This window comes from Coregonus clupeaformis, chromosome 29 (assembly GCF_020615455.1).
Source record: "Coregonus clupeaformis isolate EN_2021a chromosome 29, ASM2061545v1, whole genome shotgun sequence".
Classification (NCBI taxonomy): domain Eukaryota; kingdom Metazoa; phylum Chordata; class Actinopteri; order Salmoniformes; family Salmonidae; genus Coregonus; species Coregonus clupeaformis.
In genome coordinates, this window is record NC_059220.1 from 30,148,752 (window position 1) to 30,170,630 (window position 21,879).

General features: G+C 40.7%; 1 long non-coding RNA gene across 1 annotated transcript; it reads right to left on the reverse strand.

The window, feature by feature from the left end:
- Positions 1 to 1,600: 1,600 nt before the first annotated feature.
- On the reverse strand, positions 1,601 to 21,628 carry LOC121545017. Its single transcript, XR_005996185.1, has 3 exons — positions 21,469 to 21,628; positions 5,945 to 6,108; positions 1,601 to 4,245 (listed from the first exon to the last, which is right to left on the reverse strand). It is a non-coding gene; the product is annotated as an uncharacterized LOC121545017 (long non-coding RNA).
- Between the last annotated feature and the right edge of the window lie 251 nt (positions 21,629 to 21,879).

Below are 21,879 nucleotides of genomic sequence, written 5' to 3' on the forward strand. Positions count from 1 at the left end.
ATCCACTGGACCAAAATGAAAGTATACAAAGCTTTTTTTTGTGTAAACATAAACATAATACAAAAGTGTAAACATAATACAAAACAGGGTTAAACAAGCTCACATCTTCGTCTCTGACAGGGCAAGAGGAATAAGGCATCCGCAAGTCACATTCAATAAGAATCAATAGGCACATCATCAATCTCAATGTCCCCCCCCAAAAAAACACAAAGAAATGCTCCTCCACATGGGGTGTCAAATATATACTTATTTTTGTTTTAATAAGAATGCCACCAGAAAGTGGACTGTTCAAAGTAAGACTGGAATGGAGCCCAAGCATCATAAAACAGTTTGGAGTTCCCATGTGTATTGAATTAAATGTTTTCTAATTTCAATGAGCACAACACATCTCCCACCCAATATTTATAAGATGGAGGAACTGCCAATTTCCAGTTCTGGAGTATTAACTGTCTAGCTAAGAGAGTTGTATAAGCAACAGTGGCCGACTGGATTCTTGACAGGGGGGTACCTATGGGCAGTACTCCAAAAAAGGTTGTAAGGAGAGATGGATCTATAACAGTGTCATATATATCAGAGAAACATTTAAATATCAATTCCCAGAAACCAGAAAATTTGTGACAGCCCCAAAACATATGAAACAGTGTGGCTGGTTCCGTTTTACATCGGACACAAGTAGGATCAAAATCAAATAATATTCTTCAGAGTTTGGCCCCGGACCAGTGGATACGGTGAACCACCTTGAATTGAATGAGGCTGTGTCTAGTGCTAAAAGAGGACAAATGCACCCTGTGCAGCACAGATTCCCAGGTGTCTTCCCCAAGTTCCTCCCCCAAATCCTTTTCCCATCGAGTCTTTAAAGGCACCCAGTTCTCCTCTGAATCATTCAGATGTTCACTGGAAAACTTCAGACGGCCCTTTATATGTGCTTTCTTGAGCAGGGGGACCTGCAGTATTTCAGTCCTTCACTGCATAGTGTGTTACCAATAGTTTTCTTGGTGACTATGGTCCCAGCTGCCTTGAGATCATTGGCAAGATCCTCCCGTGTAGTTCTGGGCTGATTCCTCACCGTTCTCATGATCATTGCAACTCCATGAGGTGAGATCTTGCATGGAGCCCCAGGCTGAGGGAGATTGACAGTTCTTTTGTGTTTCTTCCATTTGCGAATAATCGCACCAACTGTTGTCACCTTCTCACCAAGCTGCTTGGCGATGGTCTTGTAGCCCATTCCAGCCTTGTGTAGGTCTACAATCTTGACCCTGACATCCTTGGAGAGCTCTTTGGTCTTGGCCATGGTGGAGAGTTTGGAATCTGATTGATTGATTGCTTCTGTGGACAGGTGTCTTTTATACAGGTAACAAGCTGAGATTAGGAGCACTCCCTTTAAGAGTGTGCTCCTAATCTCAGCTCGTTACCTGTATAAAAGACACCTGGGAGCCAGAAATCTTTCTGATTGAGAGGGGGTCAAAAACGTATTTCCCTCATTAAAATGCAAATCAATTTATAACATTTTTTACATGCGTTTTTCTGGATTTTGTTGTTGTTATTCTGTCTCTCACTGTTCAAATAAACCTACCATTAAAATTATAGACTGATCATTTCTTTGTCAGTGGGCAAACCTACAAAATCAGCAGGGGATCAAATACTTTTTTCCCTCACTGTATTAGCTCTGACAAAGTTCCTAGCCTGGAGATAGTGGAAGAAGTGGGATTGGGGGAGGTTGAATTTTTCCTGTAGCTGAGCAAAAGAGGCAAATGTATCATCAAAGAATAATTGGGCTAGTGAAGAGAGGCCCAGTGAGTGCCAGATGCCGAAATCCCCATCATTTAAAGATGGAGGAAATAAAACGTTCTGATTGATTGGGCCTGATAAAGAAAAGCCTCGGAGGCTAAAGGCTAAATGGAACTGATTCCAAATTTTAAGAGACTGCTTTACAATTGGGTTGACACACCTTTTGCCTAGGGACACTAGGAGAGACGAGCACAACACAGAGGAAAGTGTAGCAGGTTTACATGATTCAGACTCCATCTGGACCCAGAGTGGTCTTGGGCCAGTAGGATCAGTCTGCAGCCAGTACAAAAGGGCTCTGAAATTTGCAGCCCAATAGTATGTCTGAAGATTTGGTAGGGCTAGACCACCCAATGCCTTAGGCTTCTGTAAATGTTTTCTACCAATCCGTGGTACCTTGCCATCCCAAAGAAAATACATTAATGTTTGATCCAGTGAATTAAAAAAAGATCTGGGAATAAAAATGGGTAAACATTGAAATAAATATAACAATTTGGGCAACACATTCATTTTAATGACATTAACCCTTCCAATAAGAGACAGAGGTAGAGACTTCCAAAAAGTAAATGATTGTTTCAAACTGTCTGCTAGAGCAGCAATGTTTTCCTTAAACAAATTTGAATATTTCCTTGTCACTTTAACTCCCAAGTAGGTGAATTGATCCCGGACAATCCTAAACTGAAAGCTTGTAAAAGAGCACTTTAAAACAGCCTTATTTACAGGAAAAAGCTCACTCTTGCCTAGATTCAGTTTGTACTCTGAGATTGATCCAAACTTTTAAAGAATAGATAAGGCATGTCGTAATGAGGTATCAGGGTTGGAGATAAACAAAATGAGATCGTCAGCATTTAGCGAGACTTTCTGCTCTAAGCCTGTCCTGATTATACCTTGAACAGCATCATTAGAGCGCAGTGCGACGGCGAGGGGCTCGATTGCCAAAGCAAACAACAATGGGGAGAGTGGACAACCCTGTCTGGATCCGCGGTGCAATGGAAAATAGTCAGAGGACAAGTTGTTAGTCCGTACTGAAGCCATGGGAGAAAAATAAAGAATCTTTATTAATTTGCGACCAAAGCCAAATCTATAAAGGGCGGCTGTTAAGTAGTCCCATTCAACATGGTCAAAAGCTTTTTCCGCATCGAGCGAGACCACTACCTCCGGGTCCTCCAACGCTGAGGAGTACAGTATATTCAGAAGGCGTCTAATATTGAAAAACGAATGCCTATTTCTCATAAAGCCAGTCTGGTCAGGGTGTATTACTTGGTGCAGCGAGCCTTCCATACGGATGGCTAAGAGCTTGGCTAGGATTTTGTAATCACAGTTTAAAAGCGAGATTGGGCGATAGGATCCACATTCCAGGGGGTCTTTGTTTTTCTTCAATAGTAATGAAATTGAAGCCTGATAAAGACTAGGCGGTCGCTTTGATGTATTAAGGCACTCTGCAAACAATCAAGACAGGAATGGGCAAAGCAGACAGGAAAACGTCCTGTAAAATTCGATTGGAAAACCGTGCGGACCCGGTGATCTACCACTTTTCATTGCAGACACTGCTTTTGCAATCTCCTCAGGTGTCAATTCTTCTTCTAAACAGTCACGGGAGTCTGTATCAATTGAAGGCATATTCAGACCATCGAAGAATGAACCACTCCATTTTCTGAGAATCAGTTTGTCATCCTGCATATTTCTGAGCACCTTTAGCACTTTTCTGAATATCTCTCATTGCCTCCAGTAGGCTTCTCAAGAACCAGAGTGTTCAACCCTTGTACTGTTTGACACCGGGGTCACTGGAATTGCCCCACTTGAGGAAAACCACATTTGGTTTGTTTTAGAAAGTGAGAACTGGAACACAATTAATTTGTTTGCTCTCCCCCTATACTTGAGACCACAGCAAATGCCATCACTTCAAAGAAGTGGACTCCAATCCTCCCATTTTATTTGTTTGTGTGAAAAGTTGTGGAGCACTGGGGGGACATTGGACTTGGTCTGTGGTGAGGATCTCCAGCCACTGCAGTCAGTGACTAAGCTAAGCTAGCCAGGGAGTAAGTAAAGAGGGCGGGCTCTCATTTAGCCAGGCATTGCTGCTCTTGTTTGTGGTTGTCCCTGACAGCGTCGGCGACTCCAGTCCAAAGCACCTGTGTTTGCTCACTAGCTTTCCCCCAATCTGCTCAAAAAATGCTGCGTGCATTTCACATGGCCGCCTGATAGGCTTTTAGAACAGTTAATCATTAATGGTCCCTCTCTTTTGTCCCTATTCACGCTGCCTGACTCAAGCTTTGACATTTCATAGATTCAGACAGGTCAGACGCAGACGTAGCCAGGTAGACAAGCACTCAGAGAGGGAAGTGCCTTTGTGGTTCTGTGTCTGTGGATCTGAGGTGATGCAGGGAGAAGGTCGTAGGTAGCACTGCATTGATCCCATTGGTCCCATTCCACACATAAGTCGAGGAAGGTCATCTCCATCTGTGGAGGATAAAGACAAAATAACACGAGTTAATCCCCAACAAAACACCTTTGCCATAGGATACATCTCTCAGAAAAACTGCTGCAACACTCTTTTCCTCAAATATACAACAGCACAAAACTTCAACTATCAAAAGCATTATCATTGTGCTTTCAAAATGTCATATAGTGTCAGAAACATACAGAAATGGTGTGGTGATAAGAATGAGAGCTTGACATTTCCACACCTCAATTTTTTGTCCAACCTTGTGCCTGATTTAAAAAATGATGACCATGAACAAAACAAGTCATTCAAGGTTTGGTCCTGTTTCACCATCCCATAGTTAATTAAAGGACCCTATTATTGGTTTGTTCTCTAATTCATGATGTGAATGAGAAGTCCAGGGCTCAATTCATGCCTGTCAAAGTGGGCTTTATGGCATAAATGGGAAGCATGAACTAGCTTTCAGAAAAGCCGGGCCACATTTATCTTAGAAGAGAATTAAGTCTACACAGCCTCATTCTTATAACCCACTAAAAGGGCCAGCGACAGCTCTTATCTCCTATTTGCCTGAACTTGCCGATGGTTTTCTAAAGAGAGTTTGTCTCGTTACACCCACCCCAACCCCCAAAGCCAATAATACTGTATGAGAGTTGGAGAGGGTTGTGGAAGCTCGAGTGTAAGGCTAAAAATATAGCAAACGTAAGTGAACAAAGTGGACGCCATATGTAGGGTACTTTGCAAGCTATGAGTCAATCATTAATGTGGCGTATTCAGATATCTGCTCTCTCCAAGGAAATAGAAGTGAGAGTTAAATGGAGGTTTGTGTTTTAGGGAACAGGGTGAAGCTGGAACTAAAATAGTTTTTCACACAGCAGTTGAAGAGTTTTGTGATAGGTTTTCATGCCAGAATCTCACTTAAGAAATGTGTCACGTTCTTTGTTCCATCAACAATTAGATCAAAGTGATTCATTCTGGAATGAGTCAGTGCTTGTATTGATAATGGTTTTATAAAACACTGCTATGAACCACTGATGTTGTTGACTTAAAAACTTTTACAACATCCCCTCACATCTCAGATGGAGTTTCCCTGTTTCTCCTTGCCTCAACTCCCTTAATCTCCATCTATAATTTGTTTAAATAAAAAGTAGAATATAAGTGGATTGAAATTCCTCCTACACGAATACAACAACATTTAAAGGCGTTTGGCAAACATAAATAAAAATAAATTTATTAACTCCAGTGACTTGGAAATAATTGGTTCCTTTCAGATCCTCTTATCCATATTTATTGTCTTATATTGGTAGCCATTTTATTTTCCTTTTTATATACTTGTACCATGTTCTTTGTTTATAACAAGCATGTGTGAACGTCACAGAGCCCTAATCCTCCCAGTATATGTGTGTTGTCGTCCACGGACAGTTTATTTGCTAACCCTGGCCACCCATGATAAGGACCATTAGTGTCCCCCCTCTATAACTCACCACCTCTCCTGACCACAATCAGACAATCTTTTCTTAATCATCTAAATACATTAACATTGTATTTTTCAGGGGAAAAACTAAGATGACCATAAATCCCATGCTGCTTCACCCACCGGGAAATAAATTGGGTTGAGCCGAGTCAACAAGTGGCTGAACGACTGTATGGTTCAAACAAAGGTTCCCGTTTCAGAAGGGCAGGTAGGAGATGGATGGGTGGTAAACATAGCTGACATACCTGGCCGCTGCCATGGGGCGGTCACAGCACAGCCCACGACTGAAGGGACATTGTGTGTGGCAGTCAGATCCATCTGCTTCTCCTGTCTGAACCTCTTCTCGTAATGGCCTCCTCTCCTCCCTTTCCCTCTTCTCTTTGAAGGCACAGCCCTCCCCAGCACAGCCCTGTTAGACAGAGAAAGAGAGGCTCCATAAACCTATTTCCCTTCTTTATTTGATGTGTGGTTATAGTTCTTCTGCAATTCGTCCTCTGAGACCCAGAACCTAAAATCCACTCAAACAAGCTGAATGTGCCGATAAGCATGGGACAGCAGCATTCATTCCCAAAGCCTCAGAGCAAAACATTTTATTCAGTCACATTTAAGAACATGTATGGAGAGAAACCTCACAATCTATATACATTTGAGACTTAATTGAATAAAGTTGTATACCATGTTGTAATGTTTTAGTACATAATAGGACATCACACATATACCTGTACATATAAAACATGTATTGTCAAAAGCCTGGTTATGGGAGTTGCTTGTTTTCTTGTGAGAGAGTGGACTTTGCAGCGTCGGACACAGAGACGAAGCTAAAGCAGCTCAGTGTGAGTAGTGGTAAGCAGGTATAGATAGGAGAATGGGGAACACCCAGGAATGTTTAGCTAACTCGCCTGCCACATTCAAGCATGTATGTCAAAGGTGTTTGCAGGGTGTTGACACCTCCACATAGAGAGGTAGTAAGGTGAATGACATGGCCAGTTGGCTGCTTGTGATGAGTACTCAGTGTGTTTAACGGACCCAATGCAAAGAGGCACAACACTCAGAAATATCCAAAAACGAATAAGTGCCATACATTAAGCACACTGGCAAAGAACAAATGAGAATATTGAGCATGATCTAAAATACAATTGCAGTCATAAAATAGACACATTTCCCATGTATATGATATATGGTAATTTGTCTGTATAAATTAATTAAAAATAAGATATTTGCAACCTTGTGCAAGCTGAAATAACTTCAATCAAACACAAACATCTTAAGCTAAAAACTGTCATCCTTTTGATAAATTGAGGGATGAATGTATATTGTAGCCACATGTTATTTAAGAGAACACTGTCAACAAAGTAAACGTTTTCATTTGCATAGCTTCTTTGAATTATGCCCTTCTGTCAATTAATTAACCAACACAACCTCCACAATCCTGTACCATTTTTAGATATCTTGAAATGATATTGAAATGATATTATGACCCTCCATGCTGAGTAAGACAATGTGCTTAAATACTTTTCTCTCTTTTTGCACACCTCAAAGACATGTTCAATATTTTTTCAACTTAGCAATTATGTTCTACTAGCTTTGTGTTCATTTATATTTATATAATTAAAGAAAAACAATACAATTATAATCACATTTCCTGTCATTCAAATAGTTATTTTAATTTAAACCTAGCTACAGACAAATTGACAAATTGATCATTATATTGAATGTACTTATTCTCAATCTCCTATGAAAACAATGTAACTATCGCACAACAATGATAGAAATAAATTATTGCATTTGTAGAATGCTACAAAATGCTTTCCTTTTTGTTTCTTCTTGTTAAATTTCTAGAGCTCTGGCAAAATAAATAGTATGTAGTCCAACAGATGTGTAATATTATCCACATAGTACGGGCATTTAATTATGAAGGTATTTAATTATGTATCTATCTGCCTCTACATTTTATAATACACAAGGACAACTTGTACTTAATTGTAGTACATAATTGTACATTTTCATTATAGGTTTGTACAATGCTTCATAAAAAGCATTGTATAAGCAAATAAAAAGCAAACCTTGCCTTATATTTTACACAGTCTTTCAGTTGATCAAAGTAAACATACTCTGAGGATAGCTCAAATTAATTTATTGCTGTGTGATATATAAAACAAATGTGTGATATATTAAAACATTGAAAAAGGTTATTTATCAATATCTTATCCTGCTATTTCATTCAACATAATGTTCTAGTGGTTATCAAATTGTGAGTGACATTGACATACATTGCCATTTTATGCCGTTTCAAATCATGCAATTGTTGATTAAATCAGCTGTTAAATCAATCCACCACAAGCCACAATTTAAGATAAAAAAGGCAAATAATGCCTTTGAAAGTATGTACTTATTTAAAGAAAAAAACGATCTTACATTTCATATGATTACATTGAAAAATCTACCTGCTAAGATCCCTGTATACATTTCCAATACAATGGCAAACTAATATTGACCAATAAAACATGCATTTTAAAATACAGTTAATGCAAAGTGCATCGAGTCATTCAACTTCAGGAGAAGCTAGCATGTTCTCTGTTCTGGGTTGTCAAGGGAGCAGCCAATGACAGTTCAGACTGTGTCTGACCACCCACTAGGAGCTGCAGGGCCTGATATTTGATGGCTGTGACTGTAGTCTCTTGGCTTCAGACAACCATACAGGTGACTAAAGACCGCCATGAACACAGTACATTTCAAATGACCTTCAGCATCATAACATCAACACTGAGTGAGTCATCCGAGTGCTCTCTGACACAAGACAATAGCCCGGTGAGCCCGAGGTCGTCAGCGCTTGAGGTAATTGAAGGAGTGTTGTAAGTTTCTTGTATGACTCATTGTGCGTTGTACGGAGCCCATAACTCATGTTCTCAGAACTCATAAATTACTCGGCCACGGACAACTTTAAGCAGTGTTGAAATTCCTTGAACAGAGCTTTATTTCAGGGTCAGTGGAGCGTGAAGCTGAGAGGGCTGCCAAGCCCGGCACCACCCACCCCACAGGCGGCTGCCGCTCCACTCACACAGCCCAGTAGCACACCTACCTCTCCTCCCATACCTGAGCTCTGACATGCTCACTAAACATTCAGAGGCACACCAAACTGCGAAGCTGCTCACTCTCAACCAAAACAAGCACTTATTGTTTCTTAATGATTATCCTCTCTGCTAACACCCAAGCGACATTTAATCTGTATTTTATATTTGATGTCTTTTGTACAATAACAACTTATTTAAAAATGAAAAATGTGATTGACATAAAATTGCTCCCTGTTTGGACATTCAACTCCACTTCCATGCTGTCCCTCTGAATTAATCCATGAGCAAAGTGCTTAACAGAAAATGACAAGCCAATGACAAAAATGACCTACAAAATGGCAACAACCTGAGAAAGTTAATTGTGACATTGATTCAACTGCAACATTTTCAATTAGATGCACTGTTCTACAGGGCATCAGAGTCACCACCATCCACTCAGCCTCTGGACCTGACCACCCAGAGGGCCGCTGACATTACAGACTTTAAGGTGGGGGATGGGTGTGTATTTGAGTGTATGCGTGTTGTGTGTATGACATCAGACGTTTTTTCAAGAAACTGTTATCATTGTTGGCTAAATTTCTTCAGCAGACTACAAGAGGGAACTGTAGTAATTCCTGTTCCTGTCAAATAGACATTACAAACGTTGAGTCTGAATACACATTCCACTAAAAACTAAACAATGTAAATACAAAAACAAACTAACAAACTGAAACAAAAGACCACAACATGGATCCTGCTTTCAGTCAGAGAAACTATTGGCTTTATTTACTCTCTCGAGTTGGCATTAGGTCATTTAATGACCGCATCTCATCTCTTTCTCAGGGGCCGTCTTGCAGTATTCAGCAGTGGGCTCCAAAAGGCTGAAAAACAATGTTGAAATGTCTATTTCACTTTGGCGGCTCCTCCCTGTGTCTTAGTTGTGTATTTGAGCTGCCTTTCCTGCGTGGTGAGCTCTGTTCCATATGAACTATCCACATGCAGTATAATGTAGACCTATGTAAGTGGGTATCTTTATCGTATCCTGTGCTTGACTTGTGCTGCCTCCTTTCTGTAGAGAAGAGGGATCAGGCGTTATCCCCCCACCCTAACCACCGCCCGCTGTTTATCGAAGAGCGAGGGATTCAAGCCTTAAACGACAGCACATGCTAAGTTGAACCTTAGCCACCGAGATACACAGGCGATAACCCATTCAATCAGACAACAACATCATGGCAGGCAGTATATAGGCAGATAAATGACGATACAGTACGGTGTACAATGGGAATTAAAAGTATAGGGCAGCTGGGCTCTTATCTGGCCAGGGCGATGAAACCCGGCAACAAAGGGAGGCCTAAGACTAAGAGGCTTGATGCATGGGAAAGCCATCGGCCGGCCATTGTGGCTGCCCTTCTGCTGAGCAAATAGTCCAAACTGTTCATTCCCCATCTCCCATTCTCTCCGCGGTACATTGTTTGTGTCCTTGCATTTCATTCTGACTGGGGAAGATTGCTCTCAGGGCCAGTGAGCAAACAGTCCAGAAAAGAGCCGGCTATCTCCTGCCGTTCCCAGGAGAACTAGCATTTTTATTTCAGCTCCAAGCTGTCAAAGGATTGGAGGGTTTGTGTCAGGATCCTGAATTAATTGCTTTAAGCTGGGGGGACGACGACTGCGTTTTATCACCAAATGTTCAGTAAAATGTTTCCTAGCAATTATGCACCCCCGCCATGCAACGTAGGCTTTCAGTCGCCAAACATTTGGTATTGGATACATACAGGATGGATTTCTGAAACGCAAATGATGCATTTAGTTGTTGTAATGGTAGCTCAATGGTATGAATAGTGATGGGCCAGCGTCTGTCAAGGATTTGGTGGTATGAGGGTGAATTGAAAAGTGTATTCTTTTTTTCTATGATAATAATAGGTACACGAGCCAGGCTTGGCAGAGAATTGACCAAGCTTGCAGATGCCTCCATAAAGCATTTCTGGTCAGACATTTGGTGGAATGGGATATAGAAAAGTCTGGAACCTCTGTCAGAACAGCTAAAGTGACCTTAGAACCATCTGTCACTCACAAAATCATCCCAAATCACTGCTTACTTAGACATTTTAGATCTGTGACACTGCCATATCTGTTGGATAACTACACTCAGCTTCTATTGCCAGAGACAACAAACCAGACAACTGTTCCTATTTTGCCCTACCATCTCCTTTATTTTTTATTTATTTATTTTTAGTCATTTAACAGACGCTCTTATCCAGAGCGACTTACAGGAGCAATTAGGGTTCAGTGCCTTGCTCAAGACAGATTTTTCACCTAGTCGGCTCAGGGATTAGAACCAGCGACCTTTCGGGTTCTTAACCACTAAGCTACCTGCCACCCCACTAAGCTACCTGCCATATCATCAGATATGTCTTGAATTATGGTACAAACGTCATACAACGCCACACTGATTATGGCAACAAAATTGTATGCATTGATCTTATAGTTCAAGTCTAATCATGAAAGCTAAAACACGCTCTTATTCAAACCTCTGTGAGAGGCTGGTATGCATTTGCATCTTAAACGCATTAGCAATATTTGACTGTACCACATGATGCTATAGCATTTGTATGGATTAGTATTTTAGAAACTATCATCAATCAGCTCACTGCCTCAAAGAGTTAATCATTTAACTAATGCTTTGCTTTGCATGTTAACCCCACCTGAAATTTGCATCAATATAGTAACGCAACAGTTTCTGAAATAATGACCTCAAACAAGCCCAAACACACAGCTGCTGTAACTGTAACCAATATTTTCCAGAACAATATCAAAGGTGTGTTGCACCAATACACTGAAGAAACCAGAAATAACATTGCATCCATTAATTTTTTCTCTCTTTGGTATAATATGTTCAATGCCGCTATTGCACATAAAGGTATCCGATCATGACACATACATCTGGATGGATTGCTTCTTCATCTGACAGGATATGAAATACCACTCCAGACTATGTCACTGTCAGCGGTGAATAGGCGATTGGTTAAATAGTATGTATCAGGGGAATACTCTGTAAGAGGAAAAGTACAGCTCTTGTCTTTTAATGGTAATCTGCTCAACTGCTCTACAGACACCAACCAGCTTTCCAGGACCCTTCAGCTGAGCATCAGCCTGTACGTGATAAAACGACACAGCCATTTACATGGGATTAAATTGGGGATTAATTTAATTCAAGTCAGGGTATGTGAATTCATTGAAAAGCTGACAGTGGCGTATACATGGAGGGAATTTAATTTGAATCCTCAGAGGACACCTCTATGGGGCGTGGGGGGTCATGTTAAAGTGGAGGTTTTAAAGACACAAATACGCTTAGGTTTCCGAATGACACTCATCTTTACACACATTGACATGTTATTGCTGTTGATTGGATGTTATTAAATTGAGTAGAAATGTTATTAGATGAGGGCTTCCCTGGGAAAAAGAGAGAGAGGTGGGTTGTTTTAAAGCGACGAAATAGCCTATGCATGTTAAACAATGCACAGATCAGGAACAGTCCTCTGTACTGGTGTACCCATGAAGAAAAACAAATACAGGATTTAACACAGATTTAGCATCCACTCCTATGGTATTCAAATGAGCACATTATTTGAATGTCAGTGATTCTCATGAATGTTGAAATCGCATATCTTTTAGCCCCCCTGACAAGCTATGGCGATGTAAAGTAAAGGTATTACATTCAACTTGGAAGCAGATTAGAGAATTCACCTCTGCAGAACACTCTTTCCTCGCATTCAATAAATTGGACAAGTCCTTTTGTAAAATAGCCTATCACACCAAACATGTCTGCATAGCGAACATATACAGAAGACAATATTACGTAGTTTGTTATTCAGAGTAGAGTGTTGGGGCCACACGCATGGCGTAACTACATATGAGGACACCAAGGTCTGGACCTCGGTAATTTTTAATAATTTGAAAAAATATATAATAATACAAATATATGTATATATATATAGTACACAATAAAGTCAATTACGGGTCCTCCATCTAAATACTGCTCCCAGCATTGATCAAAGCTCAGAACGTGTATATTCTTGATCTGACTGAGTTCTAATCGCACCAGCCTCTGCGAACGAGCGGATTCATGAACAGTGGTTTGTTCGTTATGTTCGCCTGTGTCCCCCAGATTTGCCTCCCGGATTTGCCTTTTTTTGCAGCACATTCACCACTCTCTCAAACGGCTAACTACGCCCTCTCGCGGCACAGGCCAAAGGCCTGAGACGTAAAACGAACTACCCCAGCTCAGAGTCCACTTAAGTAGGCAACTAGAGATGCTGCAGACAGTGTGTTTGCGAGATACCGGGGAAAACTTTACAACTGTCCCGCGACTCTTGCCGTGTCTACAGACATCCCCAAAACAAACAAAAAACGATTCTCGGAGAATGAGTGCACAACTGGAAATAGTCGCTTATAAATCAAATCAAATCAAATTTTATTTGTCACATACACATGTTTAGCAGATGTTATAGCGGGTGTAGCGAAATGCTTGTGCTTTTAGCTCCGACAGTGCAGTAATATCTAACAATTTCACAACATATACCCAATACACACAAAACTAGTAAGGAATGGGATTTAAGAATATATACATATATGGACAAGCAATGACAGAGCGGCATGGACTAAGATACAGTAGAATATTATAGAATACAGTATATACATATGAGATGAGTGGTGCAAGATATGTAAACATTATTAAAGTGACTAGTGTTCCATTTCTTAAAGTGGCCAGTGATTTCAATAGGCAGCAGCAGCCTCTAATGTGCTAGTGATGGCTATTTAACAGTCTGATGGCCTTGAGATAGAAGCTGTTTTTCATTCTCTCGGTCCCAGCTTTGATGCACCTGTACTGACCTCGCCTTCTGGATGATAGCGGGGTGAACAGGCAGTGGCTCGGGTGGTTGATGTCCTTGATGATCTTTTTGGCCTTCCTGTGACATCGGGTGCTGTATGTGTCTTGGAGGGCGGGTAGTTTGCCCCCGGTAATGCGTTCGGCAGACCGCACCACCCTCTGGAGAGCACTGCGGTTGTGGGCGGTGCAGTTGCCGTACCAGGCGGTGATACAGCCCGACAGGATGCTCTCAATTGTGCATCTGTAAAAGTTTGTGAGGGTTTTAGGTGATAAGCCAAATTTCTTCAGCCTCCTGAGGTTGAAGAGGCTCTGTTGCGCCTTCTTCACCACACTGTCTGCGTGGGTGGACCATTTCAGTTTGTCAGTGATGTGTACGCCAAGGAACTTGAAGCTTTCCACCTTCTCCAATGCGGTCCCGTCGATGTGGATAGGGGGGTGCACCCTCTGCTGTTTAGATACAGTTTGTCAGTCAGTAAGGTGGCTAGCTGCCGGCAGAGACTTCTACTGCAGTAAAGTTGAAGGGCTCTGGCTAGAATTACTTAGCCAGGTAGAAGGAAGTAAGAAGCTAACGTTAAACGGAGCCTACCTCAGCAGGAGCAGAAAATACACTACCAGGTTCTCATAATACCTTTGCTTTATAAATTGGCTGCTGAGACAGACAGTGATGTGGCGCTCAGTGGTGAGGCTGATGGAGGTTGCAATGCATGCAGGAGGAAGCAGAGGAGACAGAGAGAGAGGAAGCAAGCAGAGAGAGGTTAGTACAGTGGTTCCCAAACTTGGGGTCGGGGCCCCATGTGGGGTCCCCTGAGAAGATCTGTACTAATCTTATCAAATAAGTTAGGAACAAAAAAATAAAAGATATGTTTCAATATGAACACCTCCACATGGCCTATATTCCCTATAGGCCTACATTAAAATGCAATCAAAACACAAACAATACAGTTCTAAAAATGCCATACATTTTCGTTTCGGCACTGATGTTAAGTGTCAGTGCGAATAATTTCCCCCTTTTCAGGGGTATAACACTACAATTGTATAGCTAATAGGCTATGTGTTTGTAGATCGACTGAAGTGAGTGAACCTACAGCAGCCAAGGTGATAATGGCTGGGGTCATTTTTGCTCGTTTTTTCTGTTCTCCAAATAGCATTTTGAAGTTGTTTTACTTTATCGAAATGCAGTAAATGAGCTTTACTAAAACTCAAACCCTGGTTACGGCCCTGGCCACACTGGCTTGTTTGCCTTTGCTGGAAGCAGAGATTGGTTTGGGGTTTAAATGAATCGCTGGCGCACTGCGTTTTTAGGTTTCATTAACTTTTAATGAGTTGTGTGTCCTTGGTTGTGAGTGACCTGTAGGGCTCAGGCCTCAGTTCCCTGAGATTGGAGAGAAGTGGGGTGAGGAGAGAGGTTGGCAGACATGCCAGGGACATGTGTATGTGAATATCTGCACTGGGTGGAAACAGAGGAAAAAGGCAATAAAAGATGGTCTGAGTCCATGGCAGAGAAACATTCAGAGATATCCATCAGTACTGCCAGAGTCTGAATCTAAAACCCCATGGTTTTGAGGCCTCAGGGGGAATAAAGAAACCATGTCGGATCAATCACAGCTGAGCAGGAATCCCTTTACCACAGCTGAACGACATATTGTTCTATGCTGGCTTTGCCAACACGGTTCACTCTCAAACTCTCGCATCAAACCCATTGGGAAATGTGACTGCAGAATACTCTATGGTACTGAAAAAGGCTATAGAAGCACTTAAATAACACAACACACATTAATTTCTCAATTTTGATCTCGGTAATACCTAGATTCATATTTTGGACTTCTCTAATCTTGATTTAATACAGTGTCTTGCTGTATGGTTGAACACACATGTATTATCTTGCCATGAGCTTCCTGAGCTTCATATATCTCCTTGAGAAGCTTATTTTCCTTCTTAGCATGCCTGAACCTCTCTTCACTGTTCTCTTCTCCAGAGACAAAAGCCTTGCTTGTCATTCCCATTAAATGTTCTTCCGCTTTTAGTACTGAGCATAAACCAAAATGTCGGTTATTTTTCTGTTTTTAAACAACTAATTGACAGACATTGGTTCAATTATTTTGAAATCCTTTTTTTTTTCTTTTTTTTTCTGTGAGCTCAATGCGCACATTGGGCAGTTTCTCTAGAGATAAAACAGATCCAGCCTGAACTGTGCTATGTAGTAGGCAGTTGTAGTTTCCAACAGTCCAATATTCTACATAGTTTAGCACATAAAACGTGGTAATTAACTACAATGACCATAATCCATTGCGCATATACTTGTCCGGTCTGTCTTTCTTTTAAGCCTTCTACGGATGAGAAAGAAGAATGCGTGATCGTGAGGGGACATAGAGAGCGGCTGTTGCTTCGCCAGGTATCTCTACCTGAAAATAGATGATCTAAGTGATTGATAGTTGGTATTCAGCAGTCATAACAATATGCCTTATTTACTTTGAAGAACTACAAAATAGTGATTTTGTCAGACAGCATAGGAAGCAGCTCTATAGAGATGAGATGAGGACTTGAAATAATAAATTCATCAAATAAAACAAAAAAGTAATATACACAACAACTGAAATGTTTTATTAAAGTAAAGTAATGTGAATAAATGATGGTTAATAAGTGATAAGCAGTAATGGGCAGTCACTACCATCATGGGACTTTTATTAATAGTTTTATTCTGTGTTGTTACAGCATTAAACCCAAATAATCGAAACCCAAATCGTAAATTTGAAATTGATTATTTTTTTATAATGAACCGAAACCGAACCGACCTCAAAAACCACTAATGGCTCAGCAATATCTGCTTTATTCAAGCAGAATCAACACCACTTGTACATTTATGTTCTCATTTACCCTTTCATCCTTTTCATCCCAAAAGGATGTCCATTGTTTTGGCTGATTACTTTATATCCATATCACTGCATATATTTTCAGATGACTCTTCGGTGCAGATGTAGGATCTTAATTTGAGCCAGTTTGCTACAGCAGGAAAATAATGCTGCAGCAACAGGAAATGTGAATTATTGTGTGGATTATAATTAATTGACATTTTTGTAGTGGTTGATTCATTTTAAGTTAGGGCAAATCAAGTCTGAAATGTTTACGTGGAAATTACAAACTTTAGAAGCTTTTTTATACCTTGAATACACTACAAGTTTGCATTTCCTGCTATACGTATTGGCTATACAGGATATTTCCTGCAACAACAGGTTGGTCAAATTAAGATACTACATCTAAAAATCTAGGATTATTTCTCTCCTCGCCATGACGACCTACAGTGCATACTGTAGATGGACAAGCACCAACAATCCTCTGAGTGATACAAAAGCAATGGGGGACTGAGAGGCACCCTGTCCTGACCAGAATAGGTTGTCTTTAGGTCAGTGCTTGTCCCACCAGCTGCTGCCTCGATGCTGTCAATGGGCATTGTTGACTGGCTTCTCTGTAACGCCAGCGCGGCCCTGTGTGTGTGGACGTGTGGACCACACGGCCATGCGGCCTGGCTCAGGGTGAGAGGAATCACTGGTCTGTAATGTCACACTGCCGTGTTAGAGAGGTACGGACACATCACAGTCACTGGCTGCATTCTCACCCTGTCCCCCTCTCCCATCTCACACTCCTCCTTTTTCCATACTGACTCTCTGACCTTTGACTTCTACCTGCTCTGCTGGGTCAAACCCGAAATGACGGTAAGCGAGGTATAGGAGGTATGGTCAGGGTCATTTTTGTGTGATACAATGTGATACAAAACGAGGCAACGGTGTGCTTTAGGACCATGCAAACGCCTCTGTGTGGTCGGGTAGGCTGTTTGGAGTGTTTATCCGACTGGATAAAAAATGTTTTTTATAATAATAATATTATGTCCCCCCCACTTCTAAAACCAAAGTTGCGCCTCTGGGTATGGTAGAGAGGTGTGTGGCACATGAAATGACTCTGCTAATTCCTGATGGTTATCAGTGAGGATGGGATACTTCCTAGTGCTAGTGTACTCTCCATTGGAACAGTATCAGCAGCTAAATACAGACTCCTCTCCGGAGCAACACACAGGGAGTGGAGTGGGCATCTCTTTTCATTCTGTTACATTACGCCCTTCTGTGCTACATTGGGATGTGTACGATTGCCTACTCTCAATGCTTCTGAGAGCCCTCTCCATATCCCTCTCCACAGCGTTTTGTTTCCATTAGAACAGCCAATGATTCGTTCAAGGTGGAGCTTTGGAGGAACTAACATTTAGGACCCACTCAATTAGGGTACAAACAGACAATGAGGAGGTTTACTGTAAAGTGAACAGAAAAGGCTTCTGCCACAGAGAGAGTCAGGCAGAGACAGTTTCCCATATTGGGTTGACCACAGGGTGTTTCACACACCACTCAGACAACCATATTTATTATCACCATTTGACTCAAATCAATCTAATTTATCATACTACATCCGATATGAATTGCTAAATTCAGTGAAAATATTGGTCAAAATCATGTCCAAATACTAACTGCAATTCATCAAACATCAAAGTGTATAGAAGCCCATGAACCTGTAAGGGAAACCTGGCAATAAATTCATGTTTTTAAAAGGTGTATAAGGTATCCTTTCCCGTTTTCTACTTTGGATAATTATCATACCAAATTAGAAATATTGTAAGAAAAAGTACAAATTGTATTTGCTATAGAATGAATGATTGGGGTTACCTATGAACGGATAATTCTTTGCTTTTTCACTTCTTCTTCATCTTTGGGCTTTTATAGCAGGGTGCATACCAATATTAGGTGCATTACCGCTTTTTAACTTTGGATTTTTCCTCATATAATCTAGTTATTCCCCATGTATTGAAAGTGCCAAATTAGGCTACTCAAAATGCTTATCATTGAACATCAGTAAATCAATTGGTGTTATTATCTGTAGTTCTCAAATAATGCAGTGTCAACCTTTATCAATATTGCATTTTTATTTTTCGTTTGCGCCTCTTGGTCTCAACGTCTGTTAGTTAGTCTATGGTCATTCGATCATCAAATTCAAAGCAGTAGCCTAATCATTAATAGTCTACATGAATAATAATCATCATCATCATCATCATCAATAATAATAATAATAATCGTGATAAAAACATTCTGATAATAATAATAATAATGATAATAATAATGTATTCCCAGAGGGAGAATAGGTTTGGCACCAGCAACAGACAAAATCTAAATTGCTGTTTTTTTTTCTAGAAATCTATTTAGCTAAAGGAATTATATCCCTTGCCTAAATAAATGTATATATGTATTAGATCCAAAATGTATGCACTTATTTGAATAGCATAAACTCACGCTCTTGCATTGAGAATTATTCATGAAAAGTGTCAGCTAATTAAATGGCTACTAATGTTAGTGTTAATTGAAGCAAGATGGGTGGACGCGATGGACGTAAATCATGACGAGGAACTGACTGCTGAGAAACCATGGGTGGCTTTGAGTTTTGACTTTGTTGTCCTTTAATATACTGTGGGGTAGCAGTTTCCCTTACTAAAATATGGGATTAGGAGTATTTTGCGTGAAAGAGGAGTTAAATCGGGGCAGTGTGGACGGTCCCACCCCTGCAATAGGCTAAATCCGAATTACAGCTTGTTAGACCGGTGTCCCGCTATCACCCGGGAGACCGTTCTACTTGGGTGTTCCAGGCCCTGGTGGTGGCTGCATGTGAGCTTAGGCTACTAGTGCTTTCAATGGGAATATAGGGCCAGAGTTGGAAACCCATCACACATGGTGTTATTATAGGCCTATATGGCTATGGGACTATGTGCATTTACTGCTATAAATAAACTTGGTTAATTCAAATGATGCAATCCATGGTTCCATCATGAAGAGCAGTACCACGGGCCAACGATATCTGTTTACAAAATAAAAACCTATTTCAGACCTGTTTCAAAACCTATTGACTTACGGAGTATACATTTTACTTCGATGCTTATAGACCTTATATCGATGTATCCCAGTGTTGTGAGAATTTATCCCAATTTTGTTCCAAAGCTCGTGCAATAGAAAAGCAAACAGAAGGACAGATAAGGCATCCGCGAGTTCAGCCTCAGAGTCTATGGACAAAATCTGGCGTCATCACAGCAAGAGGAATTTCATCCAAGTTTGACCACGACTTGTTCCAAGAATTCCAGACTAGGTTTCGGTCTTGAGAAATGCCATTGGTTCCTTGTGTGACTCAAACTAATCTAGAAATATGCAAATAGGACGACCGGTAAGAAATGTAATTAAAATGGTTTAGCAAAGTAAAGGGATCAACAAGTTGGACCATCGCTCATCTTGTTGCTATAACAACAGTGAAGGGGTTGCCTGTGATGGTGTGCCCAGGCCCTTTGCAGAGGCATCTCTCTGTGCTGAAATGTGAAACTGCTTTGTGTGTGCGTGTGTGTGTGTGTGTGTGTGTGTGTGTGTGTGTGTGTGTGTGTTGACACGCGCGTGCATCTGCCTGGCCAGCCTGCAAGGACTCATGCACATATTTCTATTGCCCATTTGTTTTACTTGAGCAAAAACAAAAAAACTATTCGGAGGCAAGCCTTTATAAATGGTTCTCCACAATAATGAAGGTCCTGGTCCACCATGTCATGTAGCCTAGCTGTCTCAGGTAACTAATACATTGGATGATGTAGACCTAGGAGGCTGATGTCAGTGGCGTAAACTCTCGTGCACTTTTGGTAAGAAGGTTCTCCAGTGCAGATTAATGCCGGTTACCTTTGAACTAGGGTTCCTAAAGGCCATTCCCATTTCACTCCATCCTGGAGGAGGCTTGACTGGGGTTATCACCTCCATCAAAGGATCGGAGTAGAGGAGCGTCGGCATATGCTCTTTTAATAATGGGTAATGGGTATTTTCGAGGGCTCTTGCTCCTTGTGAGAGCAAGATTGGAGGGGAATTAATTATTGAAAACGGTCCCCAGTGTTTTGGGTGCATTATACGATTTCATCTCAACATTAAAACTTTTACTAGGCTACTAATATTTTCTGAGCACAATGGTGTATATTTTATACAGTAGCCTAAGCCTATTATACAGGCTTCTTCTTCTTCTTCTTCTTATTATTATTATTATTATTGTTGTTGTTGTTATTATTATTATTATTTTATTAGCCATAGGTTATCATTAATTGTCCGCAACCAATTGTAAATAGGTATCATGGATGAGATGGGGAAGATAATGAGGATAATTTATGATAGCTAATTCATTAAAACATATGTTCTTGACATTTGGAATTCCAATATTGATTAAAGTTTTTTAATTATTTTCAAGCAGTGTGCGTAAAATTATCTTAAAATTATCCCCAAAAGGAAGCCAATAGAAAATGCTTTGTTGTAAACTCAATGGATTTCTGAAAACCGGACGCACACAGCAAAACTCAAAAACGGATAGAAATGAAACATAAAATATGATAGGCTATAAACCACCCAGACGCTAACATTTGAATGTTGGAGCCGCAGGGTTTCATAGTAGGCTATAAAACAGAGTTCCATGCGCAATGGAGCAATTGCTCCTCTCTGACATCAATGATATCTATCAGCTGCAATAGCTCTCTGACACGCAATTGAAAGACACTGAACGAAGAGGCAACAACCTCTATCACAGAACTTGCAAATCACATCAGCCTTTTAGAAGCTTTGAACTCTCCATTGTCATGAAACCCAATTGGGCCTGCTCGAGGACCTTTCTAGTGAACCAGGATTTGAGCCTGTGCTCAATTCTCATCTAGCATACCCCCAAGCGAATAATTACTATCATACAACGATTGAATTGAAATAAAGTTAGGAAATATACAATCAAATGTCCATACCTGTGCAATACAGTCGATGCTTACTAGCAAGCTAGGAGCCCAATGTGGAACCTCGCCTTCAGCCTTCTGCAAAGGGCTGGAGACATCACGGCATTTATTTGAGCTCAAACTCTGTCACTGTTGACTTTAGCACAAAGCAAAGATTTCACTGCCCCGCTAGTTAAAAAAAAGAAGATTATTTTACCGAGATATCGATCAGTGTGCTAAAAAAAAAATCAGCTTAGCATTATGTCTAAAATGAAGAGAACGAAATTGAATGTCTGTGTACATTTACTGAGCGGTGACGTCTTCTTCAAAGTTTACACTCCTGCAATTTGGTTGTGCATGTACTTCCTATATTGTGGGCATAGCCTCCACTCCATTGTTTACTGCCTTTGTTTATTCGCAGATCACGGGTGTTTAATGTACGAT